At 40.3% G+C, this 16,946-nt stretch overlaps 1 non-coding gene across 1 annotated transcript; it reads left to right on the top strand.

Moving 5' to 3' along the window:
• Nucleotides 1-14,918: 14,918 nt before the first annotated feature.
• Nucleotides 14,919-15,026, top strand: LOC139034975 (U6 spliceosomal RNA). The gene has a single exon (XR_011487536.1). It is a non-coding gene; the product is annotated as a U6 spliceosomal RNA (small nuclear RNA).
• The last annotated feature ends 1,920 nt before the right edge of the window (nucleotides 15,027-16,946 follow it).

Raw genomic sequence — 16,946 nt, 5'->3', positions numbered from 1 at the left:
GACATTTCTCCAGAGGTTGTCACTGTCTCCTGAATCATCACTTTTCCTCTCTACTGGATCTTTCCTACAAACACAATGCTTTTTTCCCACTTGGAAATACTCCTCTCTTGGCTCCACCTCCCCCACCAGGTACAGCCTCATTTCTCTGCCTCATTTTTGCAGCAGAATTCCAAGGAAGAGGTGATTCTAGTACTATCTCCCCTTTATTCCTCTTTTGAGCCCACTCTATCAGACATTGGCCCCACCACTCCATCACACCTGTTGTGGTCCCCAGTGACCTCATCTCCATTGACCTCTCAGCAGTGTCAGACCGAGGTGGTCATTCCATCCTCTTTGAAACACCTTTTCTTTACTTGGCTTCTAGGGTAACATGCACTCCTTGACTTTCCTACCTCATTGGATGCTTCCTTTTCACCTCTTGTTAGACCTTTTAACTCCCCAACCCATAAACCATAGATAGAGCCCTCCACGCAAGGTTCAGCTCTCAGACCTCGCTTCTTTTCTCTCTGGGCTCACCCACTTGATGATCTCAACCTCTCTTATGGCTTTAAATGACAACTTCCCAACTCTCCCTTGAACTTGTGGGATGACCTGCCTATATAAGATCTCCACTAGGATGATTGCCAGGCATAACAAACTTAACATGTCTTTGCTCCCCCAAACCTGTTTTTCCCATGCTCTTTCCCATCTCAGTCAGTGGCAAATCCAGTCTGCCAAAATCCTTGGAGTCATCATTAAGCTGTTTCTTCTCTCATTCCACCACCAAACCATCAGCAAACCTGTCCATTCTGCCTTTGAGGATCCAGCCACCTCTCCCTCTTCCACCCTGTAAGCTACCAGCATCTCCTGCCTGGATTTTTGCAATAAGTTCCTACTTGACCTTGTTTCCACTCTTATCCCTCTATTGTCAGATCTCCACACTATAGCCAAAGGGATCCTCTTAAATGTAAATCTTGCATGGGATGAGATTCTATCAGGCCTGCAGGGACCTCTGCAACATCATTCATCTCTATGGTCTTCTCAGAGCTCTAGCCACCTGGCCTTTCTAAAGTTTCCTGAACACTCCTAGCACACATCCTCCAGGGAGCCTTTGTCCTGGTTGCTCCCTCTGCCTAGAATGCTGCTGCCTCCCCCACCCCACACCCCACCACCCAGATAGTCATGTGACTCACTCCTTCAGTTCATCAGTTCTTGCTCAAATATCCCTTAACAGAGAAGCTCAGACCACCCTATTTAAAATAGTACATACTCACATACACACATGCAAGAACATACATTCTCTCATCTCAGTGTTTCATTTTTTTCCAATAACATCCAGAATATTACATATATGTGCTTATTTATTCACTGTCTGATCATCCTTACCAGAATGTAAGCTCTGTGAAATCAGGTGCTTTGCTTGTTTTGTTTACAGCTGTTTTGTTTACAGAGCCCAGGACACTGTTTAAATCACAGAACTGCTCAAGAAATATGTATTGATTGAATAATATGTGTTGATATGTGTTAATTTCCTGTGTGTGATGGTGGTGGCAGCCAAAGACAACCAAGAAGCTTAAGTGTCTAGCAGCACCCCAGATCAGACAGGGGTCCCCCTCAACAGCTTTAGGAAGAATTTAGAACATCTCCACTCACACTTTTAGTCTCAATTTTATGTCATTTCTTTTCTGACACTCTCCTCCCCTTCATAAGATTAAGTCCTCTTGCTATCAGCTTCTCATTTCAAGGTATTTGTCACAATATATTGTAATTGTGTCTCACTTGTCTTCTTGTAAAATTGTCTATTTTCTGAAAATGCTATGGAATCCTCAGTAAGCACTTGCTGAGTGAGTACATGAATGAAGTAGAATGAGCATTGTGTGACCATGACATCGTAGCTAAAAGAACTGAGCTGAGCATGAAGGAAGAGCGGGGGTTAAAATGAGCAGGTACAGAATTATACGCTTGAAATATTCACAATAAGAAAGGAGGATAGGGACTTTTCTGGTGGTCCAGTGATTAAGACTTTGCCATCCAATACAGGGGATGCAGGTTCGATCCCTGGTTGGGGAATGAAGATCCCACATTCCTTGTGGCCAAAAAACCAAAGCATAAACAAAAGCAATATTGTATCAGACTCAATAAAAACTTTAAAAATGGTCCACATCAAAAAAAATATTTTAAAAAGAAAAAAGAAAGGAGGATGGGAAGGAGGAAGAGGAAAGGGCGGAAGGGAGGAAAGCTTATTTAATCTCCCTGCCAACTGTCATCACACTAATTTGGGCCCCACCAGTGTCTACACACTTAACCTAGCTGGCATAATCTGATCAAATGATCTTCATGTAGCCTACCGGTCTATCTAGCTATAGTGCCTTCAGCTCTTCATCTGCTATTTTGATAAGGTGTTCCCATGGGCATTTTCTTCCTCTAGGGTGCTCCAAAGAAGAATGGAAGTGACTTATATAACAGAAGGAACCTGGAAAGGCAAAGAGGTGCAGAGCAAGAGACACCTGCAAATTCTGTGGTTCTACTGGCCACCTGCAAGCCTCTTCTGGTACTCATCACTTCCAAATAACCTTCTCTCTTTCAATCTACACCCTCACACTGAGAAATATAGCCTGTCTCATCTCACAAAAGCCTTCCTGTGAACAAGACCCAGCACAGACCCACCTTCTCTAAGCACAGACCTTCACGGCTAATCTAGTCAATCCATATTCCTCCTTTTTCTGTTCTTGTCAGCATTTATTTTGAAATATGTTCAATGAATCATTTCTTAGTATATTCTATTGGTATGCACACTGTTGCTTAGTCCCTCAGTCACGTCCAATTCTTTGCGATCCCATGGACTATAGCCCACCAGGATTCTCTGTCCATGGAATTCTCCTGGCAAAAATACTGGAGTGGGTTGCCATTTCCTTCTCCAGGGGATCTTCTCCACCCAGGGATCAAACTGAGTCTCCTGCATTGCAGGCAGATTCTTTACCATCTGAGCCACCAGGGAAGCCCCACTATGCACATAGTAAGTGCTAAATAAATGATAGCAATTAGCATCAATGTCACATAATCATAATTAAAATGGCTTTTCTCCCCAACTAAATGGTAGGCTCATTGAGAGTAGAGATTACTTTATATTTTTATTTTAAAACCCCAGAGAACATGCCCAAGGGCTGAACAAAACTAAGTACCCAGAAAATACTTCTTTAAATCTGTCTCCTTTAAAGTTATTGTAGAATAAAACCAAGGAGCCATAGAAATGCTTTCTGTGTTATAAAAGAAGGAAGTGATCACAAAGATGTTTTTAAAATGCTGTCTGTTGCCCTGGCCCTATCTGAGGACTGCATGGTTCATTCCAGGAGAGATGCCATAATGGATGGAAGGTACATTTCTGCTGAGTTAGGGGTTATCATGTTCCCCGCATCCAGGCACCAGATTGATGGGATATGCCTCTATGATTTATAATACACTAATCTCACTGGAGAGTGAAGCACAATTAATCTTAGACTCTTGCAGCTTGCACTTAACAACTTTAGAACCTTCCCTGTGCACTTGGCCTGCATAGCAAACATCTGCCCCTCCCCCAACTCTGGGACAACAGGGAGATGAGGATACAAAGACACTGTTCTCTGTAAGGCAATTTCCATGATGTTTCCATAGAAAAGAGACTAGAGAGCTACAATATTCAATTACAATAATATCATGAAGCATATATAAAATCAAGACCACGGAATCATCCAATGTGTCAGAAATGTAACTATTCACCTTCCTTTCCTTTCTGCTTTATGTCCCCGCCAAACATAACTTTGGTCCGAGCAGTGGCCACACATATAACCTACATGGCATAATCTGGTCAAATGACCTTCTCCATGTAGCCTACATTGCCTACACAGCTGCAGGGCATTCTTCACTTTCCTACCTGCCATTCTGATGAACTGTCAGCATGGGAATTCTCTTCTTTCAAAGAGGAATGAGGCAGCTGAGATCCAAAAACAACAGATTTCCAAGCCACAGATATAAAGCCAATATGACCAAGTCTGTGCACTTTCCTCATGAAAGAGTCCCTCATGTCACGCCCAACATGTATTTACTTTTACTGCATATTAATATATAATTCCTCCCTGGTGTCTCAGTGGTAATGAACCTGCCTCCCAATGCAAGAGACACAAGCTTGATCCCTGGGTAGAGAAGATCCCCTAGAGAAGGAAATGTGAACCCATTCCAGTATTCTTGCCTGGAAAATCCCATGCACAGAGGAGCCTGGCAGGCTTAGTCCATGGGACACAAAGAGTTGGACACAACTTAGGGACTAAACAACAACAACAAAATTCCAGCAATCCTTGTTGTCTGAACGCTGAAAGTGAAAGTGTTAGTCACAGAGTCGTGTCTGATTCTTTGCGACCCCAGTAGTCCACCAGACTCCTCTGTCTATGTAATTCTCCAGGCAAGAATACTGGAGTGGGTAGCCATTCCCTTCTCCAGGGTATCTTCCTGACCCAGAGATCAAACCTGAGTCTCCTGTGTTGCAGGTAAATTCTTTACCATCTGAGCCACCAGGAAGACCTGTCTGAATGTTGAGCCTTCATCAAATCCAAAGGAGAACAATGACAGGCAAACACAAAGTATAAGAAAAGGCACCTATAGAATATCTGCTGCTGCTGCTGCTAAGTCGCTCAGTCGTGTCCGACTCTGTGCGACCCCATAGACGGTAGCCCACCAGGTTCCTCTGTCCCTGGAATTCTCCAGGCAAGAGTACTAGAGTGGGTTGCCATCTCCTCCTCCAACACATGAAAGTGAAAAGTGAAAGTGAAGTCGCTCAGTCGTGTCCAACTCTTAGTGACGCCATGGACTGTAGCCTACCAGGCTCCTCCGTCCATGAGATTTTCCAGGCAAGAGTACTAGAGTGGGTTGCCGTTTCCTTCTCCAATATCTACTCACCAGGATAAAGGGGGAAAAACTATGTATGACAAAAGCTCCAAACATAGGTTTTGGAGCCTCTTCTTATATATGTCAGTACCCTCCACTCCTTCAATGAAATAACTTTTTTAGTATAATATAGTCATAATAACCCCTAGTATCCAATCATATTCATAGAGTAGGTTCTTTAAGCCCCAAGAAAGCAAAAAATATGTTAGTATTTGGAATGATTTCCTTCCAAAATGGCTCCAGTGGAAAATTTTAGTGCTTTAAGTTTTAACTCAGATTTAGCTAAAACACATATTCTTTAACTTTCTGGAGAGCCAGAGATATGGGCTCTTTAAAAATCTGTAATCTCCTTTATTATTAAGTTGGGGCAGAGGCAGGGACTCTTTCAAGAACCCAAAGACCTCAGTGTGCCAGTGTTTCAAACAAGAAGAACCCATGATAGGAGAAAACCTTGAAGTCATTGTAAGCAGTAAACAACAATGACCTACTGTATAGTACAAGAAAGTATACTCAGTATTTCATAATAACCTATATGGTAGAAGAATCTGACAAGGAATATATGTGTGTATAACTGAGTCACTTTGCCGTACACTTGAAACTAACACAACATTGTAAACTAACTACGCTGCTGCTGCTGTTCAGTCGTGTCTGACTCTCTGTGACTCTGCGGACTGTAGCCCGCCAGGCTCCTCTGTCCATAGGATTCTCCAGGCAAGAATACTGGAGTAGGTGGCCATGCCCTCCTCCAGGGGATCTTCCTGAACCAGGGATCGAACCCGAGTCTCCTGAATGACAGGCAGATTCTCTACCACTGAGCCACCAGAGAAGCCTGTAAATTAACTACACTTCAATTTTTAAAAATATGGCAGCGTGTAGTAGTCTTTCAACAAATACTTAAAGGACAAATGAATAAAACAAAGAAAAATTAATTGGTCATAATATACATCATTCTCTTGGGACACTAAAACTTCTGCTAAGGCAAATAGGAAGAGAAAGCAGTTGATCAGCTTCACATGGTTGAAACAGAGATCTATATACATTTTAAAGTCTAAACTTAGAGCAGAAAGGCCGAAACCTCCCTGCAGTTAGAAGATCAGCACCAATACCAGAAACAATCAGAATATATATATATATATATGTATGTATGTATGTATGTATGTATGTATACCACTGTTGTTCAGTCACTAAGTCAGGTCCAACTCTTTGTGACCCCATGGACTGCAGCACACCAGGTTTCCCTGTTCTTCACCATCTCCCAGAGTTTCTTCAAACTCACATCCATTGAGTCTGTGACCCCATCCAACCATTCCATCCTCTGTCGCTCCCTTCTCCTCCTTTCCCAGCATTAGGGTCTTTTCCAATGAGTCAGCTCTTTAAATCAGGTGGCCAAAGTGTTGGAGTTTCAGGATCAGTCCTTCCAATGAATATTCAGGGTTGATTTCCTTTAAGATTGACTGATTTGATCTCCTTGCAGTCCAAGGGACCCTCGAGAGTCTTCCCCAGCACCAGAGTTGGAAAGCATCAATTCTTTGGTGTCACTGGAAAAACAGATTGGACTATACAGACCTTTGTCGGTGAAGTAATGTCTTCTGCCCCTCTCCCCACCCCCAGTCCCTGTGTTCTGAACAATGTGGAGGCACACACCTCTTGTTACCTGATATCTGTTTGTCTGATTATAGCTTTGCCCAACTTGCTGGTTACCTGTACCCATCTTAAGCCTTATGAGGCTGAATTTTTAGGATCTTAAGAATATTGGAATGAAATGGAAGGGAGAACAGGGATTCACTTCTGTTATCCTGGCAACTGATGACACAGTACTAATGCACTGCTCAGGTGGGTTCTTTTTAAAAAAAAAAAAAAAAAAACACCTTTTATTTTGTATTGGGGTAAAGCTGATTAACAATGTGATAGTTTCAGGTGAACAGCAAAGGGATTCAGTTCTACATAAACATGTATCCATTCTCCCTCAAACCCCCTTCCCATCCAGTCTGCCACACAACATTGAGCAGAGTTCCACGTGCTATACTAAAAGCAACATTCATGGACCTAGCGAGTGTCATATTGAGTGAAGTAAGTCAGACAGAGCAGGAGAAATACCATGAAACATCCATTATATATAGAATCTAAAAAGAAATGATACAAATGAAGTTACTTACAAAACAGAAAGAGACTCACAGACTTAGAACTCAAGCTTGTGGCTGCCAGGGGGAAGGGATAGCTAGGGAGTTTGGGATGGTCATGTACACACTGCTATGTTTAAAATGGATAACCAATGATGCCTCTGCTTTTATAAATAATTGAATCACTTTGCTGTACACCTGGAAATAACATTGTAAAATAACCCAAAGCTGTAAATTAACTATACTTCAATTTTAAAGAATAAATAAAGTCATTTATTTATTTATAAATAAATAAAGTAAGGGCCTCTGGTCTGAACATGGTTGCCCATATCAGCTTACTGTCCTCTTCTCTATTAAAATCATGTGAAAGGAACAGGAAAATTGAAACTAATGTATATCCACAAAGTCCATTTTCAGTGAATCATGAAACCAAATATAATCTGCACACTCCAAAATATACTTAAAGGTTGACAAAAGCAACTAAAATAAGACAGAAATCACATGGAAAGAAAGGGGAAAAAAGGAAAATTGAGCTGCAAAAGAATATTGTGATGGCAGATCTTACAAATGCCAGTAGAAATAAAATTCCTGAAGGCAAGCAACTCACCATGAAGTGTGTAAGCTACCACCCTATTTGCAGCAAGTTGCAGGGACCAAGGGAATCATAAAGCATAGGAAGAGTACCCCTGGGGTTCAAAGAAACAGAGGAAGTAAGACCACACAAAGGACTGCACAGTAAAACCATATTTCCAGCAATCAATCCATTTTGGGAAAAGCAAAGAATGCTTTGATTTGCGCGTACATCAAAAACTGTATGCAAATAGCTGGAAATAAAACATTTAGCACATTTATTGATAAGTGTTTTTTAAACATAAACTAACATTGCATCTATATAATGTTACTGTAAGGTAAAAACTTGAAAAATAGCAAAATTTACCAACAGATGAACAACATTCATCCCAAAAAATCTTTCTATAAAGCAAAAAGTCACATAAATATTTCACCATGATATTATAAAAATGAATAAAGCAACCATCCCTCTGAAAGAATACCACAAAATACAAACACCAGAATTCAGGGAAGTTGTAGCAAGAAACAGGAGGAGATGAACTGTGAGCTAGCAGAACTCTGTAAAATGACTGACCAAAAGTTTAATAAGCCATCAGAAAAATTAAAACAAAATTGGAAAGTTTACAAGAAAGACTATAAGCTGTAGAAAAGACATGAAAGAATATAAAGGACAGATACAATAAATGCAATCAGGATTGAATGAAATAAAGATAGAATTTAAGGGGATTAGAAAGAAAAGGATAGCTACAGCAGCAAAGGAGATCCAACATGTATAAAATCAGAGTCCATAAAGAGGAAAACAGAAACGATGAAACTGAATACATAAAAGAAGACCTGAACCACAATGAGGTACCATTATACGCCAGTCAGGATGGCTGCTATCCAAAAGTCTACAAGCAATAAATGCTGGAGAGGGTGTGGAGAAAAGGGAACCCTCTTACACTGTTGGTGGGAATGCAAATTAGTACAGCCACTATGGAAAACAGTGTGGAGATTTCTTAAAAAGCTGGAAATAGAACTGCCATATGACCCAGCAATCCCACTTCTGGGCATACACACCAAGGAAACCAGATCTGAAAGAGACACGTGCACCCCAATGTTCATCGCAGCACTGTTTATAATAGCCAGGACATGGAAGCAACCCAGATGCCCATCAGCAGACGAATGGATGAGGAAGCTGTGGTACATATACACCATGGAATATTACTCAGCCATTAAAAAGAATTCATTTGAATCAGTTCTAATGAGATGGATGAAACTGGAGCCCATTATACAGAGCGAAGTAAGCCAGAAAGATAAAGACCATTACAGTATACTAACACATATATATGGACTTTAGAAAGATGGTAACGATAACCCTATATGCAAAACAGAAAAAGAGACTCAGATGTATAGAACAGACTTGTGGACTCTGGGAGAAGGCGAGGGTGGGATGTTTCAAAAGAACAGCATTGAAACATGTATATTATCTAGGGTGAAACAGATCACCAGCCCAGGTTGGGTACATGAGACAAGTGCTCGAGCCTGGTGCACTGGGAAGACCCAGAGGGATCGGATGGAGAGGGAGGTGGGAGGGGGAACTGGGATGGGGAATACATGTAAATCCATGGCTAATTCATTTCAATGTATAACAAAAACTACTGTAATGATGTAAAGTAATTAGCCTCCAACTAATAAAAATAAATGGAAAAAAAAAAAAGAAGACCTGAAATTACCTGTTAGAAGGGGATGGACTTCCCTGGTGGTCCAGTGGCTAAAAACTCTATGCTCCCAACGCAGAAGGCCTGGGTTCACTCCTTGATCAGGGAACTGGATCCTACATGCCACAACTAAAGATCTCACACATTGTAAAGAAGATGGAAGATCCTGCATGCCACATTTAAGATTTTGTCTAGCCAAATAAATAAATAAATATTTTTTAAAAAGAAGAAGAGTACACCACGGACCAGGGAAAATTAAAGGGGAGCCATCAGCCATGAGACACACCCCACAGGGTCGGAGGGTGAAAGAGAAAGAGGGAGAGAGAGAGACGGGAGGGCAGAAGGGAACAGTGAGAGAGCGGGGGATAAAGGACAGGAAAAAAAGAAAGACTCTTCTGGGGGTTCAAGCAAAGAGACAAGCCCATTAAACAGGGGGAAATTCAAACCTGTCTCAGATTTCTTCAACATTCAAAACAAGAAGATAATGTACTTAACATTTACTAGATTGTCAAAAAAGAGACCTGTGTGCCAAGGATTTTATACCCAGCAAAGAATGTCCTTCCAAAGCCAAACAAAGGTAACAGCTTTGAAATTTTCAAATTTATGTAATGTTGTCCCATTCACCTTTCTTCAGGAATGCACAAGAGATCAACATTCAGCCAACCAGCTGATTATTGAGGAAACAAACAACAACAAAAAGGCAAGTTAAGAGTGCTATGTACTATGGACCACGACCACAAAATTAAGATTAAACATCAAATGCTAACTAGACTGAATGTGGTGATCATTTTGCAATATATACAAATAATGAGTCATTATGTTGTATACCTGAAACTAACATAATGCTATATGTCAATTATAGCTTAATAACAATTAAAAATTGATTAATTAGGACTTCCTTGGCAGTTTAGTGGTTAAGACTTCGTCTTCCAATGCAGGGGATGCGAGTTCAAACCCTGGTCATGGAGCTAAGATCCCACACGACTCATAGCCAAAATACCAAAACATTAAAAAACAAAAACAATAGTGGACTTCCCTGGTGGTGCGGTGGATAAGAATCTGCCTGCCAATGCAGGGGACACAGGTTTGAACCCTGGTCCAGGAAGATTCCACATGCTGTGAAACAACTAAGGCCATGCACCACAACTACTGAGTCGGTGCTCAGGAGCCTTCAAGCCACAAGTGCAGATCCTGTGTGCTGCGGCTACTGAAGTCTGTGGGCCTAAAGCCCATGTTCCACAGCAAGAGACCTCTGCAAGGAGAAGCCCACACACCACAGCAAAGACTAGCCCCCACTCACCGTAACCAGAGAAAACCGGCACAAAGCAACAAAAACCTACTACAGCCATAAATAAACAAATTTTTTAAAATTAATTATTAAACAAAGGTGGAGGTTGAGGTGACAGAGTTTAAATGTTATATACCTTTACAATATATAAATGACACAAGTAATAAAAAAAAATGGAAAGGAGAAGGGGTAGAGAAAACGAGAAGCAGGGTAAGTTTGCAGCTTGTTACGTTTGTAATAGGGGAACCAAAGAATATAGTTCAAAGCTGACAAACCAAGTTAAGGCGTATGTGTAAACAACTTTATAAGACACAATGGTAAACACTAAGAGTGGGTGATGGAAGAGAGGGTAAGAAATATGAAGCATGTTAATTTTATCATTATTCATACAAAAGAACTAAGCAATTGTGTCTAGAAAAAAGAGCACTCACAATATTATCACTACAGTTCAGTAGCTCTGCTGCTGCCGCTGTTCAGTAGCTCAGCCGGGGTCAACTCTTTGTGACCCCATGGACTGCAGCACACCAGGCCTCCCTGTCCATCTCCAACTCCCGGAGCCTACTCAAACTCAAGCCCACTGAGTCAGTGATGGCATCAAACCATCTCATCCTCTGTCATCCCCTTCTCCTTCTGTCTTCAATCTTTCCCAGCATCAGGGTCTTTTCAAATGAGTCTGCTCTTCGCACCATGTGGCCAAAGTTAGTGGAGTTTCAGCTTCAACATCAGTCCTTCCAATGAATATTCAGGACTGATTTCCTTTAGGATGGACTGGTTGGATCTCCTTGCAGTCCAAGGGACTCTTAAGAGTCTTCTCCAACACCACAATTCAAAAGCATCAGTTCTTCAGCACTCAGCTTTCTTTATACTCCAACTCTCACACATATACATGACTACTGGAAAACCCATAGCCTTGACTAGATGGACTTTTGTCACAAAAGTAATGTCTCTGCTTTTTAACATGCTGTCTAGGTTGGTCATAACTTTGCTTCCAAGGAGTAAACGTCTTTTTATTTCATGGCTGCAGTCACCATCTGCAGTGATTTTGGAGCCCAAGAAAATAAAGTCTGTCACTGTTTCCACTGTTTCTCCATCCATTTGCCATAAATTGATGGGACCAGAACCATGATCTTTGTTTTCTGAATGTTGAGCTTAAAGCCAGCTTTCTCACTCTCCTCTTTCACTTTCATCAAGAGGCTCTATAGTTCTTCACTTTCTGCCATAAGGGTGGTATTATCTGCATATCTGAGGTTGTTGGTATTTCTCCCAGCAATCTTGATTCCAGTTTGTGCTTCTTCCAGCCCAGCATTTGTCATGATGTACTCTGCATATAAGTTAAATAAGCACGGTGAAAACATACAGACTTGACATTCTCCTTTTCCTACTTGGAACCAGTCTGTTGTTCCATGTCCAGTTCTAACTGTTACTTCCTGACCTGCATACAAATTTCTCAAGAGGCAGGTCAGGTGGTCTGGTATTCCCATCTCTTTCAGAATTTTCCACAGTTTATTGACAGTCAAAGGCTTTGGCATAGTCAATAAAGCAGAAATAGATATTTTTCTGGAACTCTCTTGCTTTTTGATGATACAACAGATGTTGGCAATTTGATCTTTGGTTCCTCTGCCTTTTCTAAATCCAGCTTGAACATCTGGTAGTTCACAGTTCACGAATTGTTGAAGCCTGGCTTGGAGGTTTTGAGCATTACTTTACTAGTGTATAAGATGAGTGCAATTGTGCAGTAGTTTGAACATTCTTTGGCATTGCCTTTCTTTGGGATTGGAATGAAAACTGACCTTTTCCAGTCCTGTGGCCACTGCTGAGTTTTCCAAATTTGCTGGCATATTGAGTGTAGCACTTTAACAGCATCATCTTTTAGTCTTTTAAATAGCTCAAGTGGAATTCCATCACTTCCACTAGCTTTTTTCGTAGTGATGCTTCCTAAGGCCCACTTGACTTCACATTCCAGGATGTCTGGCTCTAAGTGAGCGATCACACCATCATGGTTATCTGGGTCATGAAGATCTTTTTTGTACAGTTCTTCTGTATATTCTTGCCACCTCTTCTTAATATTTTCTGCTTCTATTAGGTCCGTACTATTTCTGTCCTTTATTGTTCCTATCTTTGCATGAAATGTTCCCTTGGTATCTCTAATTTTCTTGAAAGATCTCTAGTCTTTCCCAGTCTATTGTTCTCCTCTATTTCTTTACACTGATCACTGAAGAAGGCTTTCTTATCTCTCCTTGCTGTTCTTTGGAACTCTGCATTCAAATGGGTATATCTTTCCTTTTCTCCTTTGCTTTTGGCTTCTCTTTTCATGGCTGTTTGTAAGGCCTCCTCAGACAGTCATTTTGCTTTTTTGCATTTCTTTTTCTTAAGGATGGTCTTGCTCCCTGTCTCCTGTACAATGTCACGAACCTCCATCCATAGTTCTTCAGGCACTCTGTCTATCAGATCTAATCCTTTAAATCTATTTGTCACTTCCATTGTATAATCGTAAGGGATTTGATTTAGATCCTACCTAAATGGTCTAGTGGTTTTCCCTACTTTCTTCAATTTCAGTCTGAATTTAGCAATAAGAAGTTCATGGTCTGTGCCACAGTCAGGTCCCGGTCTTGTTTTTGCTGACTGTATAGAACTTCTCCATCTTTGGCTGCAAAGAATATAATCAGTCTGATTTCGGTGCTGACCATCTGGTGATGTCCATGTGTATAATCTTCTCTTGTGTTGCTGGAAGAGGGTATTTGCTATGACCAGTGCATTCTCTTGACAAAACTCTATTAGCCTTTGCCCTGCTTCATTCCGTACTCCAAGGCCAAATTTGCCTGTTACTCCAGGTGTTTCTTGACGCCCTACTTTTGCATTCCAGTCCCCTATAATGAAAAGGACATCTTTTGGGGGTTTTAATTCTAGAAGGTCTTGTAGGTCTTCATAGAACTGTTCAACTTCAGCTTCTTCAGCCTTATTGGTCGGGGCATAGACTTAGATTACCGTGATATTGAATGGTTTGCCTTGGAAACGAACAGAGATCATTCTGTTGTTTTTGAGATTTCACCCAAGTACTGCATTTCAGACTCTTTTGTTGACTATGATGGCTAGTCCATTTCTTCTAAGGTATTGTTGCCCACAGTAGTAGATATAATGGTCATCTGAGTTAAATTCACCCATTCCAGTCCATTTTAGTTTACAATATTATATAAAGTTACACTTATAAAGGTAAAGTTAAGAACAAAAATACAAGTCCTGCTGAATGTCAGAATTGCAACTGTTCTTTTTTTACTTTATATTTAAATTTTTATTTATTTTTAAAAGTTTTATCAGCATATAGTTAATTCACAATGTTGTATTGGTTTCAGGTGTAAAACAAAGTGAATCAGTTATACACATACATGTACTCAGTAGCTCAGTCATATCAAACTCTTTTTCAATCCCATGCATTGTAGCCTGCCAGGCTCCTCTGTCCATGGGATTCCCCAGGCAAGAATACTGGGGAGGGGGGATCGGGATGGGGAACACATGTAAATCTATGGCTGATTCATGTCAATGTACAGCAAAAACCACTACAATAAAAAAATAAATAAATAAAATTTAAAAAATAAAATAAAAAGAATACTGGAGTGGGTTGCCATTTCTTCCAGGGGATCTTCCCAACCCAGGGTTCAAACCCACATCTCCTGTACCTCATGCATAGAAGGCAGGTTCTTTACCACTGCGCTACCAGGGGAGCCCTAAGATGCCATAGTAAAACAAATACTCAGTTTCTTTCATTTGAGCACAATGCATTGAATAAAGCACCCAGTGGACTAGATATTATTGACAGGCATTTTAATGTTTTATGTTGATGTACTTCTTAAAAAATAGTGAGCATTTATTTAGCTCTTGTACTGGCAGGTGACTATGTTGAGTCCATTACATATCATTTGTATAATCCAATGTTCATGGGGCACAAACACATCACAGGATGTGTTCTGCAACATAAGACAAAAATATATCCACTCTCTTTTATATTCTTTTCCCATATAGGTCATTACAGGATGTTGCGTAGAGTTCCCTGTGCTAAACAGTAGGTTCTTATTAGCTATCTATTTCATTATAGCAGTGTACATATGTGAACCTCAATTTCCCAATTTATCCCTCCACCCCCAAAGTGTTCTTTGCAAACAAATAAAATTCATTTTGTAACAACTTGTTGATAAACCATATAAAAGAAATGGACATAAAATAATATGTCATACTAAGGTCAAATATTAATAATTTTCATTTAATAAATATAAACTGACTTATCTGTTTTAAAATATATTTCAGATAAGATCACAAAGCAAAGGTAAATTCTAAATTATATACAAGGGAGTGCTCGCTAGGGCAGCACATATACTAAAAATTGGAACAATACAGAGAAGATTAGCATGGCCCCTGCGCAAGGATGACACGCAAATTCGTGAAGCGTTCCATATTTTTGGCTAATTCATTTCAATGTATGACAAAAACCACTGCAATGTTGTAAAGTAATTAGCCTCCAACTAATAAAAATAAATGGAAAAATATAAAAATAAAAATAAATTATATACAAGGGATATATAAAAGACAAAATGATTCAGAAAATCTGAAAAAAAACAAAAAAGCAGAGGGCATAACCTAACTACCAGACAAGGTTAAGTTCAGTGCATGATACATTAAGCAATACCAAGACAGACACAGTTTAGAAGGCTAAAAAGTGCAACTCACAGTGAATATATAGCAGTTATGAATATCAATGCAACAGACACATAGAAGCAGCAGTCAAAAAAAAAAAAAACTGTATTTATAGCACATGCAAGGAGAAATGGGCTAAAAAAAAAAAAAGGCAGGGAAATTTTAGTTCCTGTCTCAATCTATAACAGATCAAGTATATTAAAATAGTAAATCAGTATATAGATGACCTAAATAACATAAATGTACCCTAGATCTGGTTGATATATATTGAGCACTATACCCATAATACCCTTGCAATTCACAAGAAATCCATTCACAATTTAAGTCACAAAATAGTACCTACAACAGATAGATCTCAATTAGATGTTCTTCTTCAGCTCACCTAACATCAGTCAGTCCTCCAGCATCAGGTCTGTCCAATCAAGGCTTTCTTGATTTCATTGTCCCTCATCTGTATCTTGTCCGCTGGAGAATGGTGGATGAGAAGCCACAGGACAATAGAACACAGACATTGTGGTTGTGATGCCACACGGGGCTCTCCTGAAGCCTGTGTGTGTGCCTGGTGCTGACCCTTACATCCCTCTATCTAGTTCCGCATTTCTCTTTGAACCTCAGTCTCTTCATCAGAAAAACAGTACTTGTGTTGCATGCATGCTATGTCACTTCAGTCATGTCTGACTCTTTGCAACCCTATGGACTGTAGCCTTCCAGGCTCCTCTGTCCATGGGATGTTCCAGGCAAGAATACTGGAGTGGGTTGCCATATCCTCCTCCAGGAAATCTTCCTCACCCAGGGTTTGAACCCACATTTCTTATGTCTTCTGCATTGGCAGGTGAGTTCTTTACCATTAGAGCCACATAGGAAGCCCATTTACACAGTTAGTGTAAAAATGCAAACCAGCTCTGTCTATTGCAAGTATAACAGGAGATAATATGTTAAGTCATTAAGAGTTAGATTATGAGAAACGTCATATTCTAGACTTAGGCTGACAATAGAAATACAATGCAAGCCACATGTCAATTTTAGATTTTTCTAATATTTCTATTAAAATTTTAAAGTAAAAATTATTAATTAGAATCATCCTTTAACTCTACATATCCAAATATTATAATTTCAGCATGCAATTAATTAAAAACGAAATTAATTAAAAAATGAAGCATGTCATAGTCTTATTTTTTTCTCTTGTACTAGGTCTTTGAAATTCTGTGTATATTATACACTTCTCACACCTCTCATTTCAGAGTGAACACATTTCAGGTGTTCAGTAGCTACATGCAGATGCCACTGGACAGCCCAGCTCTAGACTAAAGTTGGACTTCATTCTATGGACGACAGAGAGCCATGATGAATTCTCACCAGAAGAGCAATAAGCACAAACAAGCAGTTTAAGGAGCTTTAATCTGGCTTGGGCTAGGGGCAGAGCTGTTCTGCTTCAGTGATCCAAGCAGTAGACCGAGCGACAGCAGCTCTATATTCTGTCTCCCTGGCATCTACACAAGACCTGAGAAGGAGAGTCCTGAGTAATTGGTTGGATGCAGCCATCAATCAGCAAGTCACCTGGACCAGTGGCTGCCTAGATCTGTAGAGCAAGCTAGAGAAGGGTCAAGATGAGTCTGAAGGTCAGAGCCTGGGATCAGGGCAGAAGGATAGGGGCACTGCAAGAGAAAGAAACCAGATGAGGACCTG

This window comes from Odocoileus virginianus, chromosome 4 (assembly GCF_023699985.2).
Source record: "Odocoileus virginianus isolate 20LAN1187 ecotype Illinois chromosome 4, Ovbor_1.2, whole genome shotgun sequence".
Lineage (NCBI taxonomy): Eukaryota > Metazoa > Chordata > Mammalia > Artiodactyla > Cervidae > Odocoileus > Odocoileus virginianus.
This window is presented reverse-complemented; position numbering and strand designations above follow the sequence as displayed.